This window comes from Rhinolophus hipposideros (assembly GCF_964194185.1).
Source record: "Rhinolophus hipposideros genome assembly, chromosome: 9".
Lineage (NCBI taxonomy): Eukaryota > Metazoa > Chordata > Mammalia > Chiroptera > Rhinolophidae > Rhinolophus > Rhinolophus hipposideros.
In genome coordinates this window covers 90,344,374-90,358,894 of record NC_138055.1, presented here as the reverse complement: position 1 = coordinate 90,358,894, position 14,521 = coordinate 90,344,374, and the positions used below count along the sequence as shown (strand labels likewise).

The 14,521-nt window shown below is 37.0% G+C and overlaps 1 protein-coding gene across 8 annotated transcripts in view; it reads right to left on the bottom strand.

Moving 5' to 3' along the window:
- The window catches only part of ADIPOR2 (adiponectin receptor 2), a 71,127-nt gene that overhangs the window by 34,757 nt on the left and 21,849 nt on the right, over positions 1-14,521 (bottom strand). The window contains exon 1 of one of the 8 annotated variants that reach the window (XM_081061227.1): positions 11,961-12,076. The exons of the other annotated variants lie outside the window; for them this stretch is intronic. The gene's annotated coding sequence lies outside the window, so the exon portion shown is untranslated. Of the gene's footprint in view, positions 1-11,960; positions 12,077-14,521 lie in introns of those variants that run through there. 8 annotated transcript variants of the gene reach the window in all.

Below are 14,521 nucleotides of genomic sequence, written 5' to 3'. Positions count from 1 at the left end.
TTTACAGATGTAGAAAGTGAGGCTCAGAGATTAGGTAACTTATTCAAGGCTATTAGTCTATAAAGAGGAGCAGGCTGGGATTTATTATACCCAGATCTTTCTAGCCCTCGTGAAATTCACATGCTTTCTACTCAAAAAAGTTAAGAGTAGGGGGAAATAAAAACAAACCTTGAACCTGTGGACTCAAAGGGGGTGCTGTAATCAAACTGACAAGTCTAGTGATGGAAAGTAACTTCACAGGGTGATATGATCATAAATTCCTATCTGGGCAGGCCACGGTGGGGAGTAACACCACAGGCATATAACTCCCGCAGTAAGAGCTTTATCTTTGCCTCAGGCTGCCTTGTCCATTGTTTCTTTGCATCCAGGTAACACAAGATAGTATTTTTATTTATTTGTTTATTTATTTATTTATTTATAAGGAAGGCAGAGCTCACAGTGGCACATGCAGGGATCGAACCATCAACCTTGGTGTTATCAGCACCACGCTCTAACTAACTGAGCTAACTGGCCACCACTGGTTAACACACCTTTGAAATGCCAGAAGTAATTCTCTTTTCCAGACCTCTCAAAGAGCATATAATCTTGTTAACTATCCTGTAGCTTGCTTTCTCCCACCTTCACATAATCTTTATTTTTCAGTTTCCTCTTTAATTCTAAAGGTATAAAAAAAACCTGTCATTTTCTGGGGTAGCTGAGGTCTTGCTTCCCTGCAACTGTCACTTAAATAAACTCATAAAAATTCTCTACAGGTTTGGCCGTTTCTCACGTGGAAAACCCTAAAGCCATCTGATTTACATGGCAAGTAAACTAGAGAATCAGAATCTCCAAAGTAGCAAATGGAATAAAGCTTTCTGCAAAGTAGCCTTGAAATAGGACCACACTGAACTTTCTCACAAGCAGGAGCTGTGTGTGGAGGAGTGTTGCTCACTTATGAGAATGCAAATGGAATGCTCCGTTAACAACAAAAAGCAAATGACAAGAAATTAAATTTTCCCAAAGAATTTATAAAAGGTTCTCCTTAAGATAAAAAGAAATTTAAAAAATTAATTTCCAGGAAAGGCCTGTGAGCGACATACTCGTATAGTCCTATCAACGTTTTCTCAATTTACAATAAAAGAATGAACAAAAACAAAGCACTGTAAAATCTTCAATCAAACAAACTGAATTATATTCACCATTTTACATATACTAAAGCAGGAAGGCCTATCAATGTATTTTAGTTTCAACAACAGATTTGTTTAAGGGAAAAGCATTTGTCAACCCTCAGCTTCCCAAAGATTTAACACACACAAAAAAAACCCCCAATCCCAGAACACAGGGGAGAACTGTAATTTACTATATATTTTAGTTTATCTGCATTCTCTCTAATGATAAAATGAATTCCTACTAGGATGCAATGCACTGAAATCCAGAGCAATCAATTCTAAGAGTCAAAGGTAAAGTTATAAGTAAGGTAAGGATGTCCTTTATCACCATTATTTAACTCTGTCCTGGAGGTTTTAGATAAACAAGAGGAAAAAATGAGTATAAAACTGTAATATTTACAGATTATATGACACTTGAGCTATAAAATCCAAAAGAATCAACTGAAAAAAAAATTATAACAAGAAAATTCATCAAAGTGATTGGGTATAAAATTAATATATGAATATCAACAGGCTTCATCCAAAAAGCCCACAATATTTGTTTATTATGGAAGAAACTAATACTTCACAATAGAGGGAGGGAAAAGGATGAAACACTTCAAGACAAACCTTAAAATGATCTATAAAAACTCCTATGACTATTAAGTGAGTTCAGCAAGGTCAACAAGAACACAACACTTGAATATCACTCACATTTCTATATACTAACAATAAACATGTGGCAACAAATTTAAAACAATACCATTTACAATTACTCCAAAGAAATTTAAATAATTAAGTATACACTTAAAATATGTACAGAATCGGTTTGCTGAAAATTACAAAGTGCTAATGAAAGAAATCAAAAATCTAAACAAATAGCAACATATATTCATGGACTGAAAGACTTAATATAATAAAGAATGTCAATTCTTCCCAAATTATTCTATAGGTTTAAAGCAATTCCAAGACATTAGCAAGGATTTTTGTAGATAAAGACAAGCTTATTCTAACATTTATATGGGAGGCCCTGGCCCAGAAGAGCTAAAACAATTTTGGAAAATGATGAAGTAGAAAGAATCCCTCCATCTAACATGAAGGCCTATTACATAACCACAGTAGTCAAGACAACGTGGTATTAGCAGAGAAAAAGACACACAGATTGACAGAAGACAGAACCAAATAACACACACAAATATGCCCAGCCCTTACTTTATAAACATGAAAAAAAGAAGCAAATGGGGCTGGAACAACTGCACATCCATAGCATGTGGAGGAAGAAAAAGAAAAAGAAGAAGAATAACAACCATCACCACCACCACCACAACCTGAACCCCACGCCCTATATGAAAACTAACTCAAAACGGATCATGGACTTGAATGTAAAATGCGAAACTATAAAACTTTTATTAAAAACATAGGAGAAAATCTTCAGGATCTAGAGCTACGCAAAGAGTACTGACACTTTACACCAAAAGCATGACCCACACAGGGAAAATGATACATTAGACTTCATCAAAATTAACTTTACTGTGGAACAGTCTAAGAAGTTAAAAAGACAAGTCGCAGACAGAGAAAATAATCTGTAAATCACACACCCAACAAAAGACTATTATCTAAACTATATAAAGAACTCTCAAAAAAAAAACACAACTCAAAATTCAATAGTAAAAAAACTAATACTCCAATTAGAAAATGAACAAACGACGTGAACAGACATTTCACCAACGGAGGATATACAGATGGCAAATAATCACAAGAAAATAGATTCAACATCATTTGCCGTTAGGGAAATGCAAATTAAAATTACAATGAGCTATCACTACAAACCTACTCAGAACAGCTAAAATAAAAAACAGTTAACAGGAGAATGAGTTCTGCTATAACAGTGTGAGGAGTTTGCTGACCAGCTCCCTCAGTGAAATTGATGAAAACTGTTTTAATTATTTAAAAGTCTCTGTACACTTGAAATCTATGTAATTTTTACTAACAATTGTCACCCCAATAAATTTAAAAAAAGAAAAAAGTCTCTGGAAGCAGTTTAAAAGGTGAACAAACATTCAAGAGTATCTATGAAAATTCAGTAAGAGAGGCAAGAGTGCGTGGCATTAGAAGGAGATGTGTCTCTTGCTCCCAGCACCCTCCCAACTCCAAGGCTCAGGACTCCACACCACACCCTGGCAGCCAGAAACGGGGCTCCCTGACCCAAGCACTTGGATGGAGGCCTACCTTCCCTACAGGAACAGTATGTCAGGACTTCCAGTTCTGCTACGGCTAAGTTCCAGATGAGCAGTTTCGAAGTAGGGGCTCCCTTATTCCTATCAGCCCCACTTGTGGAACTGAGGCGCATCCCTGACCAGTGAGCTGAGAATTCCAGGGTGCTGATCATTCCTGACCCCATTCATGAGCTGGTGGTTCTATTATCGGGAGAAGCAAGCAGAGGACCTGAGGCCACTGCCCACTGCCTCACAAAGCACTCATCTCCTCGGGTGGGGCTGTCACTCAAAGAAATTTGTCACTGTCCCCATCCTCACATCTCTAGAGCCCGGGTTCAGAGATTTTTGCCTAGGGGAAGAAGGGGGGGGGGCTTTGACATCCAATCTCCTCCCAAAGGACTTGACTTTATTTGCAACACAGGGTGAAAAAACTCAAGCCTAAAGGACAGCGGATGCTGCGGTGAGAGGCAATTGGGAGAGAACCAAGACACAAGCTAAACTTGCAGCAGGTTAGTTTGCAGAAAAGTACCAGGGAATAAAATGGCTGGTCGGAGCCCTCCTGGTGTCACAACAAAAATTAAACACTAACCTCAGAAACTATTCCTTCAAAGGAGCCAGAACTCGGTGGTATTAGTCTATAGAACAATTTATAGCCCAGAGCTTTCCTAAACTCAATACCACAATCAGCTGGCAATTATTGGAGTTTAACAGCTGGGTGTGGTCAGGGAAAACAGAGCAAGAAAGCCCAGCCAAAAACATTACCATCCCACAGTGACTAAGGGCATATCCAAAACTGTACCTCCCAGAAGAACAGTATCAGAAAGTGGATACTACCCTAGAGGGGAAACAGACTTGACTACAACAATCCAGTCAGTCACTAAACAAATTAACAAATAGCAATAACAAGCCCTGGAGGAGGGGTGCCAGTATACAGAGTTACTACAATGTATTACCTAAAATGTCCAATAGCCAAGAAAAACTTAGGAGGCATGCAAAGAAACAGGAAAGTATATGCATGGGGGGGCGGGGCAAGCAACAAAGATAGTCAAAGGTACACAGTTCCAGCTACAAAATAAATAGTCCTGGGGACATAACATACAGCGTGGTGACTGCAGTCAATATTGTATCATATATGTGAAAGTTGCTAAGAGAATAAACCTTAAAAGTTCTCATCACAAGAAAAAATATTTGTTAATACATGTGGGGGAAAAACAGGCAACATAAAATGCCTGTAAGACACACCAGGTATTGGATTTATCAAAAAAGGATTTTAAAGCAGATTACAAACTTGTTCACAACTAAAGGAAACCATTACAGCAGTGATGGGAAGTATGATTAACAATGTCACATCAGACAGACAATTATCAACAAAGAAATTAGAAAAAACAACCAAATGGAAATTATGGAGTTGAAAAGTAAAATAACCAAATTTTAAAATCAGTAGAAGGGGTCAAGAGTAAAACGCAAAAGAAAGAATAAGCAAATGTGGGGACAGATTAATGAGATTATGCAAACCAAAGGCAGAGAAAAAAGAATGGATTAAAATGATGAGACCCTCAGAGGTATATGGGAAGCCATTAAGCACACCAACATCTGCATGATGAAAGCACCACAAGGAAAGAGTAGAAAAAATATTCAAAGAAATAATGGCAGAAAACTGCAAAATTATTGAAAACAATAAACTATACATCCAGGAAATTCAATCAATTCCAACTAGAATAAAACCAAAGACATCCACAAACACCTCATCTTAAAAAGGCTAAGTGAAACACCATGGAAAAATCCTAAAAGCAGCAAGAAGACTAGTTATTTATACAACATAAGGGAACTCAGTAAAATTAACAGTTGACTTCTGAGCAGAAACGATGAGTCAGTAAGGAAGTAGTCAGATAACATACTCAAAGAGAAAAACAAAAACAAAAAAACTGTTAACCAAGCATTTTATAATCCAGAAAAGCTATATTTCAAAAACAGTGAAATAAAGACTTTCTCAAATTAGGGGAAGGGGGAGAATGAATGAAGTTGTTACTGGCAGACCTGTCTTAAAAGACATACTAGAGAATTCTAGGAAGATGGCAGAGTAGGACACACCAGGAATCTGTTTCCGCACCTAACAATCAATAAGCACACTGACAGAATCTGTCTGATGTAACAATTTTGGAACTCTGGAGTCTGCTGAAGGCTTGCCACTTACAGGAGAAGTCTTGGACCGGAAATTGTTAAATTTGGTAAATTGCAGCTCTTAGCACAGGGGCGGCTGTCCATTCCCCAGCTCCGGCCCCTGAAAGGCAGCTCTGCATCTGTTCGTGGAGCCACTTTCACACAGCTTAAAGGACCTAGGGTAGGTAAAATAACCCTGTCCTCCAGATAATGGGGATCTGTGCTCTGGCTGCTGCTTCTGATCCCTGAGGTGCAAACAGTAGGACAGTCATTATTGTTACACCTCCCCTCACTGTTACAAGACCCTCCCCCTCAAAATGAGGTGACTTCCAAAAAACGTAAAGGGTAGATACTCTTTTTTCCCTTTCAATTTTTACTTTTCCCCACTTAGAAGTCAGGTATTAAAGAATAGGACATTCAAAATAACTGCATATAAGGGTAAAATTAGAAAGTGACAATGGAGGCCCAAAGAGGCTCGCAAAATTTATAAGAAGACATTAAGTTTGTACCTCAGGCTGATCCTCACCAGAGACAGTGTGCAACAGTTTTTAAAAAGTAACAAAATAAACCAAAAACCCTGGGGAAAAGCGAGAATCTGATTTCCAGAGTTATTATTATATTCAAATGGCCAGTGTTCAAAAACATCACAAGGCATGCAAAGAAACAGGAAACTATGGCCCACACAAAAGACAAAAAAAGTAAACTAACAGAAACTTGTGAAAAGCACTGAATGGCACATACGTTATTCTAAGACTTTAAAACATCTGTCTTAAAGATGCTCAAAAAAATAAAGGAAGATGAGAAGAAAGTGGAGAAAACAATATGTGAACAAAAATGGAAATATCAATAAAGAGATAGAAAATCTTAAAAGAAATTCAGGAGATGGAACATACAATAACTGAAATAAAAAATTCACTAAATGCACTAAAGAGATTCAAAGTAAGATTTGAGCAGAGAGAAGGAAGTATCAGTGAACTTGATAGGAAATGGAAATGATTGAGGCTGAGAAACAGAAAGCGGCAAAGGGATCTATAGAACTCCGTTAAGTGGACTAAAACATGCATCATAGGGGTCTCAAAAAGAGAAGGGAGAGAAAAGGGAGCAAAGAGAGTATGTGAAGTAATAATGGCTGAAAACTTACCAAATTTAAAGACCTGGCTATAAACACGCAAGAAGCTCAACCAACTACATGTGAGATGAATTCAAAGACCTCACTGACACACACTATAAACTTTCAAAAGACAAACAGCGAACCTTGAAAGCAACAACACTGATACCACAGAAATACAAAGGATCATAAAATTGTTCATACTATAAACAGTTATATATAAACAAATTGGATAACCTAAAAGAAATGGATAAATTCTCAGAATCATACAACCTACCAAAAATAAAAGGAAGACTAAATAATGAAGATACAGAAAATCTGAAGACTAATAACAAGTAAGGGGATTGCAACAGTAATCAAACATCTTCCAACAAAGAAAACCCACAACCAAATGGTTTCACTGGTAAATTCTACCAAACATTTAAGAAAGAATACCAATTCTTCGCAAACTCTTCCCCCCAAAAAACTGAAGATGGAACACTTTCAAATTCATTTTACAAGGCACTATCCTAATACCAAAGCCAGACATGGGCACTACAAGAAAAGAAAATTACAGACTAATATCCCTAACAAACACAGATGCAAAACTCCTCAACAAAACACTAGCAAACCTAATTCAAAGGTACATTACAGGAATCATGTACTATGATGAGTTGAAGTTATCCCTGGAATGGTTCAACATATGCAAATCAATAAGAGAATCAATGTGATCATCATTCATATGATTGTAAGATCATCTCAAGAGATGCAGAAAAACAATTTAATAAAATTCAATATCCTTTCATAACAAAAACATATTAGGTACAGAAGAAATGTGCCTCAGTTTAATAAAGCCATGCATGACAAGCCCGCAGCTAACATACTCAATGGTAAAAAGCTGAAAGCTTTACCTCTAAGATCAGGAACTAAACAAGCATGCCCATTCTCACCACTTACATAGAACTGGAAGTCCTAGCTAGAGCACTTAAGCAAGAAAAAGAAATAAAAGGCATCCAAATTGGAAAATAAGTAAAACCGTTTCTATTTGCAGATGACATGATCTTATATGTAGAAAACCCAAGAGACTCCACCAAAAAACTGTTAAAACAAACAAACTTTATAATAAATTTGCAGGATACAAAACCACACAAAAATCAGTTGAGTTTCTTTATACTAAAAACAAACTATCTGGAAAAGATGAAGCGATGTTAAAGGAGAGAAGCAAATTCGCAGTGAACGATACTGAATTTGTTTTTGGAAATGGAATTTGAAGTGACAGAAATGTTCAGCTGACACCAGGAAACACAAATCTGGAATTCAGAAGAGAATGAACTTGTAACTAGAACTGGGTATTACTAGCATAAAAGGCGATACTAGCATAGTTAAATAACAACAGTGGACAAAATCCGTTTTTGTACAAAGGTATATATAAAGGAGTGGGGAGGGCAAGGATCAAAGTGAAGAATCCAGGAGTATGTCAAATACTAACTGGTGACGTCAGGACTGGACCCCTAGATCTCCTGACTCCCAGTCAAATGTACTAGCCCCAGACTGCCTTCCTAATGGGAAATGTAAAATTCTCACTTCCTTAGACTTCACTTTCCCTTCAAATAACACAGTCATCCCTCGGTATCTGCATGGGATTGGTTCCAGGACCCCTGCAGATACTAATATCATAGATGCTCAAGTCCCTTATGTAAATATAAAACGAAATAGTATTTGTATATAATCTACACACATCCTCCCATACACTTTACATCATCTCTAGATTACTATAAGTTCCTAATACAATGCAAATGCTATGTAAATAGTTCTTATACAGTACTGTTTAGAGAATAACAGGAAAAAAATCTGTACATGTTCAGTCCAGACACAACCACTATAGTAGGCCTAACTACACAGTACATGTCAGAAACAAGGTAACTTTTTTTTAATTCGCCATTTGTTGAATCCCCAGGTGTAGAACCTGTAAAATCAGAGGGCCAACTACTGAATAAGTTAAACTTATCATGTTGCTTAAAAGCATTAAGGTTGTTTAAATGGTACCTCAGAAGCAATTTTCTCTATCTGAAGAAATTGCTTACTTAACTGTTTCACACTTCTGGTCTGAAAATCTACCTCTATTCCAGAAAAGGTATTTTTAAAAAATCAATAGTTTGTTCCATAAGAGAAAGGACTTCTATTTTATTCACTGCTGAAACCCAAATTATAACAGATACACAGTACATATCCAATAAAGATTTCCTGAATGAATGATTAAATGTCCCATTTTCTAGGGAGGGAAAGGAAAAGGAATTAAAATTATTTATATCATACTTAATCATAGTTAAACTGGGCTTTATGCCAACTTAAATTATTACATTATATTACTTCACATATTTTGTGATTTTAATTTTTGTGTTGCCCTCAATTTTAAAAGTAGACAAAGCTATGGAAAACAGTATGGTGGTTCCTCAAAAAAATTAAAAATAGAATTACTATACGATCCAGGAATTCCACTTCTGGGTATACACTCAAAAAACTGAAAAGAGGGCCGGCCTGGTGGCTCAGGCGGTTGGAGCTCCGTGCTCCAACGAAAGGCTCCGAACCGAAGGCTGCCAGTTGGATTCCCACATGGGCCAGTGGGCTCTCAACCACCAGGTTGCCAGTTCAATTCCTCAAGTCCCACAAGGGATGATGGGCTGCGCCCCCTGCAACTAGCAACGGCAACCTGACCTGGAAGTGAGCTGCGCCCTCCACAACTAAGACTGAAAAAGACAACAACTTGAAGCTGAATGGCACCCTCTACAACTAAGATTGAAAGGACAACTTGACTTGGAAAAATGTCCTGGAAGTACACACTGTTCCCCAATAAAGAACTGTTCCCCTTCCCCAATAAAATCTTTAAAAAAAAAAAACAGAAAACTGAAAGCAGTGCTTTGAGACATTTATATGCTCCCGTTCATAACAGCATTATTCACAATTGCTAAAACATGAAAGCAACCCAAGTGTCTATCAATGGATGAATAGTTAAATCAAATGTAGTCTATATAACAATATTATTCAGCCTCAAAAGCGAAGGAAATTCTGATACAAGCTACAACCTGGCTGAACCTCAAGGACATTATGCTAAGTGAAATAAGCCAGTCACACATGCAAAAATACTGTATGATTCCACTTATAAGAGGTACGTAAAGTAGTCAAAATCTTAGAGACATAAAGTAGAATGGTGGTCATCAGGGGCTAGGGGTAGAAGGGAATGGGCAGTTACTGTTTAATGGGTACAGAGTTTCCATTCTGCAAAATGAACAAATTCTATAGATGAATAGTGGTGATGATTGCACAACATGAATGTTCAACATAGCTTCACACTTAAAAATGGTCAGCAGTAAATTTTATGTTGTGTGTATTTCATAATTTTTTAAATTGGGGGGTGGCAATCCCAAACTTTCATACTATGTAATTCCATTCAAACAAATGTGAATATATGAGTCCATGATTGTATAACATTCTCGAAATGATAAAAATATGGAAATAGATAACAGATTAAAGGAAGGTATGGGAGTGGGAAGTAAGTGGGTATGGCTTAAAAGATCTTGGGGGTGACAGAAGTGTTATATATCTTGATTTCATCAATATCAATATCATGGTTGCAATATTATAAGACTATAAATACATAGTCTTACAAGACTTTATCATTGGGAGAAACTAGGCAAGGGCTATGACGGATCTGTGCATTATTGCTTAGAATCACATGTGAACCTACAACTATCTCAAAATGAAAAGTTTAAAAAAGGAAAAAAGAGCATACAAATCCAGCTCCAGTTTTATACATAACACTCCACACCAAAAATTTCAATGCAAGGAACAGAAAATCGTGCACATAGTTTCCCAATAAAACATACACATCACAATGCTAACAGCACTTGGATACTAAAACTAATTTCAAAAAAAGCTCATTAACACATTTCACCAAATGATGACAGTGACGATGATAAAAACAACAGTAGTGCTACCACGGGTTCCTCAAAGAGTTCAACAGAGAATTACCATGACTAGGCACTTCCTCTCTTAAGTAGGTATATACCCAAATTAACTGACAGCAGGGACTCTGACATTTGTACACCAATATTCCCAATAGTCAAACAGCACAAGCGTCCATGGATGATGAATAGATAAACAAAATGTGGTATAAATATACAATGGGGGGCCGGCCCGGTGGCTCAGGGAGTTGGAGCTCCGTACTCCTAACTCCGAAGGCTGCCGGTTCGATTCCCACATGGGCCAGTAGGCTCTCAACCACAAGGCTGCCAGTTCCATTCCTCAACTCCCGCAAGGGATGGTGGGCTGCTGGGCTGCTTCACAAGCAATTGCACCTAGAGCTGAGCTGCGCCCTCCACAGCTAAGACTGAAAGGACAACAACTTGAAGCTGAACAGCACCCTCCACAGCTAAGACTGAAAGGACAACAATTTGACTTGGGGGAAAAAAAAAGTCCTGGAAGTACACACTGTTCCCCAAAAGTCCTGTTCCTCTTCCCCCAATAAAATCTTTAAAAGAAAATAGTAATACCAGCTACAACATATTTAGTGCTTACTATATGCCAGGCACTGTGTCTTTTAAATAACATATAAGAATTAACTCATTTAAAACCCAATGAAATGGGCACTATCAGAATCCCCATTTTACAGATGAGAAAGTAAAGCAAGACACACTTTGAGTAACTATCAACAACTAGTAATTGGAGAGCAAGAATTTGAATCCAGTAAGTCTCACTCCTGGTGCTATTAACCTATGCACTTCTGTAATTTTATTAATATATGATTAATATCAGCAAAGAAGAACTCAATTCATTGATTCTTATTTGGGGAATAAATAAAAAGAAAAAATTATTTTGAACCATCAAATTAACATTAAAATTGAGTGCATAACGGAGACAGAAATATATTTCAAAACACATGCTGGGCCCACAGCTGATAAAGAAAAAAGATAGCAAATTAAAGTTTTAAGAACTGTGAGGTCAGATAATCAAGGTTACATTTCAGGAAAATTTACTATAGTACTATTTGCCTCTTTATCCAGTGAACTTTATGTTGATGTAAAAAATGCATTCAGAAAAGCATAAAAAGTGCATGAAATTCAAAGTATAAATGATGTGTAACCATCAAGAAACAACATTCTAGAACCCAGAGGACCCCTCCCCCATCACTGTGGTTTTTTTAAGTATTGACTTCAAGAGGCCAAAGCCGTTTCCTTGCCAGTTCATGTGACAGGAATCTTCCAGCTAGGTTCTCTACAGACTGAAGCCAGCCAGGGTAGCACACCTAGTATTTCTTTCAGGGATTAGAAAGGAAAAAAGTAACTACGTAGTATTCAAAAGAAATTCAGGTACCTTTAATATTCTTGCTGGTCCCGTTGTCGAAATAAAATATTCCATCCGAAAAACATTCCCATTCTATTATTAGTAGTTCAGATCTGTATCCACCATATTTTACTTCACATTGAAGTCTGAAATAAGAGGTAATAAGGAACACAATATACTGATACCTTCCTTCGTGTAGAACATTTTGTTTGTACCACTCAGGTTTCCAATCAAGGAAAAGCATGAACTCGATACCAGAAATCTCATTAACCATGCACCAACTTCAAACGCATACTTCAGTGTGGACTGATAGACTATACTGGAATAACTTCAGTACACAACTCTCAAATCACCTTGAAATTAGCTACTTTTACCTTAGTGGAAGCCAACAAACCCATTGGACATATTTTGCAGCCTGTCCTCTGCCGCTGAATAATCTAATTATATTAGGATGGTGCAAAAGTAATTAGTTTTTGCAATTTTTAACTTTTAAACCACAATTACTTTTGCACCAACCTAATAGAACTAGAAAGTGATGCCACTAGACTTATACTACAAGGCACTCACCATGTGCCAATCAATAGGACGAAACATGACACCTCCAGCCCTTAGAATTTTGAAACATAATGTCCTAATTTTTATTTCATTTTTTTCTTTTGTTAATAAAATTAGATAATTTCAGGTGTACAATTCTGTATTACAGCATCTATAAATCCCATCATGTGTTCACCACCCAGAGTCAGTTCTCCTTCCATCACCATACATTTGATCCCCCTTACCCTCATCTCCCTCCCCCAACCCCCTTTACCCTCTGGTAACCACTAAACTATTGTCTGTGTCTATGACTTTTTGTTTCTCATTTGTTTGTCTTGTTTTTGGTTTATATACCACATATCAGTGAAATCATAGGGTTCTCTGCTTTTTCTGTCTGACTTATTTCGCTTAGCATTATACTCTCAAGATCCATCCATGTTTTCACAAATGTTCCTATTTCATCTTTTCTTACCGCCGATTAGTATTCCATTGTGTATATATACCACAACTTCTTTATCCATTCATCTATTGAAGGACATTTTGGTTGTTTCCATGTCTTGGCCACCGTAAACAAAGCTGCAATGAACATTGGAGCACATGTGTCTTTATGGATAAATGATTTCAAATTCTTTGGGTAGATACCCAGGAGAGGGATTGCTGGGTCATATGGTAATTCTATTTGTAATTTTTTGAGGAACCTCCACACTGCCTTCCATAGCGGCTGCACCAGTCTGCATTCCCACCAACAGTGTATGAGGGTTCCTTTTTCTCCACAGCCTCTCCAACACTTGTTGCTATTTGTCTTGTTGATGATAGCCATTCTGACTGGGGTGAGGTGATATCTCATTGTGGTTTTTATTTGCATTTCTCTGATGATTAGCGATGTTGAGCATTTTTTCATATGTCTAGCTGCCATTTGTAAGTCCTCTTTGGAGAAATGTCTCTTCAGGTCATCTGCCCATTTTTCAACTGGGTTTTTTGTTTTTTTCTTGTTGAGTTTCATGAGTTCCTTGTATATTTTGGATATTAGCCCCTTATCGGAGGAACTGTTTGCAAAAATCTTCTCCCATTCAGTCGGTTGCCTCTTTATTTTGTCGATGGTTTCTTTTGCTGTGCAGAAACTTTTAAGTTCCATACAGTCCCATTTGTTTATTTTAGCTTTTACTTCCATTGCCTTTGGAGTCAAATTCATAAAATGCTCTTTGAACCCAAGGTCCATAAGTTTAGTACCTATGTTTTCTTCTATGCAGTTTATTGTGTCAAGTCTTATGCTTAAGTCTTTGATCCATTTTGAATTAATATTGGTACATGGTGACAGATAGCAGTCCAGTTTCATTCTTTTGCACGTGGCTATCCAATTCTCCCAGCACCATTTATTGAAGAGGCTGTCTTTCCTCCATTGTATGTTTTTAGCTTCTTTGTCAACAATTATCTGTCCATATTTATGTGGTTTTATTTCTGGGTTCTCAATTCTATTCCATTGGTCTATGTGTCTGTTTTTCTGCCAACACCATACTGTTTTGATTATTGTAGCCCTGTAGTACAAGCTAAAGTCAGGCAGTGTGATACCTCCAGCACTGTTCTTTTTTCTTAAGATTGCTTTGGCTATTTGGGGTCTTTTGTGGTTCCAAACAAATCTGATGAATTTTTGTTCTATTTCTTAAAAAAATGCCATTGGGATTTTGATGGGGATTGCATTAAATCTGTATATTGCTTTGGGTAATATGGCCATTTTAACTATGTTGATTCTTCCAATCCATGAATACGGAATGTCTTTCCATTTCTTTGTGTCATCTTCAATTTCTTTCAAAAATGTCTTATAGTTTTCAGCATATAAATCCTTCACATCCTTGGTTAAGTTTATTCCTAGGTATTTTATTCTTTTTGCTGCAATTGCAAAGGGAATTGTTTTTTGTATTTCTTTTTCTGAGATTTCATTGTTAGTATATAGGAATGCAACGGACTTTTGTATGTTGATTTTGTAGCCAGCAACTTGACTGTATTCATTGATTGTTTCTAACAGCTTTTTGGTGGAGTCTTTAGGGTTTTCTATATAT